The following is a 3114-nucleotide window of genomic DNA, read 5'->3' on the forward strand; positions in this document are numbered from 1 at the left end:
CCGCTCATCGCTCATTATACACCCGAATGCCGCGGGGTGAAAATACACTTCCCTCTCTTTCGGGGCTCCATCTTCGGAAGCTCCCTCTTCTCCCTTCAGCAAAAGACGTCCGCTGATAAATCTCTCACCCGTTCCGCCCGCCTGGTGGTAAGCGATATGCGCCTCCAGTTCCATAAAGCTTTCTACTTGGCGTTTTCCACTGCGCCAAGGGCAGTTCTTAACTAATTCTAGCTCCAGCGTGCTTTCCCCTGAGCCCATCCTCGTCACCATGTGCGGGCTGGGAGCGGTCCGCAGACCCTTTTTTTTTTCCGCACGGTGGGCTGTGGCCAGCAGCCCGGACACGCCGGGTCGGGGAAGGCAGGCGGCACGCTAGAATTAGGCACGGATGTGTAATGGTTGATTTAAGATGTTTACTTACACCGTAGATGGTCGCAGCGTAGGCTGGAAAACTTCCAGGAAAACTTCGCTTAAGTCCTAGTTTAAGGACTCGGACAGAGCTCTGGATTCACTCACATGAAGTTTGCTAGGCTCCGTGGAACTTGTGCGCGCAGGGAAGGGTACGTCAAGGGATCGTTCAGCGACGGGGAGAGGCTAGAGGCTGATCAGACCCCTATAGCCTTCTTGAAATACACGCTGGGTCCAATAGGCTCCGCAGCGCTTAGAGATCTTCACGAGACGTGAAGTCTCCTCCTCCTGATGTTCGTGGAGTCCTCCAACTTGGGCGGAAACCACTCAAGCCTCTTATACGGCTAGCAAGCCAATTGCTAGCCGTCACGTAGGAATAATTTAGAACTGGCCAATAGTGGGGCACGAATCTAAATACAAATGGTGGGAACTCCTTGCAACGTGCATTTCCTTTCTGCAGCTCAGAAATGCACCCTGCAAAGAAAGCTACAAGTGGCGGGAAATAATTCAGCAGTGCCGAAGTGCACACAAACAAAAAATCACACCCTTGGGTTGTGACACTGGCAACTTGTGCATACAAACTCAGTTGAGATTGCACCAGCATGCCAAGTACCATCTTGTCTTGCCTGCCTCTGATGTCTCTTCTCTGTCTCATCATTAACCCTCTCCATGTTGAAGTGACATAGGTCATGCTTCATGATGGCTTTCCACTCACAGTGGTCTGAAGCAATTCATTCCCAGTCTTGGTTATTGTTGTGCATCTTGTGAAGGTTTATCTTGAAGACATCAACAAAATGGAGTGTGCGCCATCCAAATTGATGTTTGCCAGTAGACAGCTCATTGCAGAGTATGTCATTTGGGATTTGGCCATTGCTCATATGATTCACATGTCCTAGCCAATGGAGGCATATCTATCTCAGGAACCAAACATATTGGGAATATTGGTCTGCTCCAGAACAACAAAATTGGAGATTTGTTCACATCATGTTGTGCCCAGGATACAGAAGAGACATCAAAGATGAAAACTATTCAGTTTTCTTTCTTTCTTGGCATAAGGAGTCCATCTTTTGCTGCCATACAATAGACAGCTAAGTACACATGCACTGTAGATGGACATCTTTGTCGATAGAATAAGCACTCCATTATTCTAAACTTTCTTTTGAAGTTTAGCTATGGCGTTGCTTGCCTTTCCAATGTGAACATTCATTTTTGGCTTCCAAGCAAAGATTTTGCGAGACAGTGGAGCCCAAGTGATTTTTTTTTCAATCACTTCCAGGCTTTCATCATTTATTCTAACTTCAGGAGGTGATCAACTTGTTCACCCATAACTACTGTCTTATTTAGGATAATGGTCAGACAAAAATCATGATAAACATGAGAGTAGTGATGCATGAGACTTTGCAGTCCTGCTTCAGAATGACTAACAATTGCTGCGTTGTCAGCAAAGAGCATTTCATAGACAAGAAATTCTTGGGTTTTCATTTTTGCTTGTTGATGAGTGAGGTTATAGAATTTCCCATCAGATCTAGTCTGAAGGTATACTCTGAAGAGCCACTGAATGCATATTTGAGTAGGACAGTGAAGAAAATTCAAAAAAACATACTAGCTAGCACACAACCCTGTTTGACATGACTCTTGATTTCGAATTCTTCTGAACATGACCCATTGAACTGCACTGTTCCACACATACTGAAATGGAAGGACTTGATGATGCTCAGGAGCTTAGGAGGGCAGCTGATCTTCTTTAGGATTCAGAACAAACTATTTCTGCTGACAAAATCAAAAGTTTTGGTGATGTTAACAAATGCTATGTGCAGAGATTTCATTTGTTCATAGCATGTTCCTTGTATCTGCCTTAAGGAGAATATCATACCTGTTGTGGATCTGCCAGATCTGAAAACACATTGAGAATCAGGGTAGAGTCTGTCAGCAAGGGTTTGCAGTCTTAGAAGGATGACTTTGGTGAGCAGCTTTCCAGTGATGCAAAGTAAGGATATTTATTGTGATAGTTATTGCAATCACTCATATCGCCTTTCTTTCTGTACAGAGTGACTATACTTGCATCCTTCATGTCAAGAGGAACTTCTCCTTCTTTCCAACAGATGCATATTAATTTGTGCAGAAGGGGAAGGAGGACAGATTTCCATCACTTAATAACTTCAGCCAATATGTAATCTGCACCTGGGGCTTTACTACAAGCAAGCTGATCAATGGCTTTTTCTACTTCATCTACAGTAGATTCATGGTCAAGTGCTGTCAGGGTTAAAAGATCTTTAAGTGCATCACAAGTGGAATCGCAGACCACATTTCCACAAGAGTAGAGTTTTGAGTAATATTCAACCCATCGGTCCATCTGCTTATTGCAGTCACCGATGACTTTAGCCATGGGAGATTTTAAAGGGACGGTCTTCCTTGGAACAAGCCTGAGAGCTTTCCTGATACTGTCATACATTGCTTGTGTGTTGCCTTAGTCAGCAGCTCTTTGAATACTTCCACACAGTTGTAGGCAGTAACCATTTGCACACCATCTCACTGTATGTTTGACCTTTAGCCAGCAAAGTGCCTGCAAGTTGGAGTGGCTAGGGTCACTCTCATATTTAAGGAGAGCTAACTTTTTCTATTCTGTAAGTGGGATCCATTCTGGTGAGTTTTCATCAAACCAGTCATTTGAGCTGTGATGTGAAGTACCAAAAGAATCCAAGGTGGTCT

Source organism: Alligator sinensis, unplaced genomic scaffold (genome assembly GCF_000455745.1).
Source record: "Alligator sinensis unplaced genomic scaffold, ASM45574v1 scaffold297_1, whole genome shotgun sequence".
NCBI classification, from domain to species: domain Eukaryota; kingdom Metazoa; phylum Chordata; order Crocodylia; family Alligatoridae; genus Alligator; species Alligator sinensis.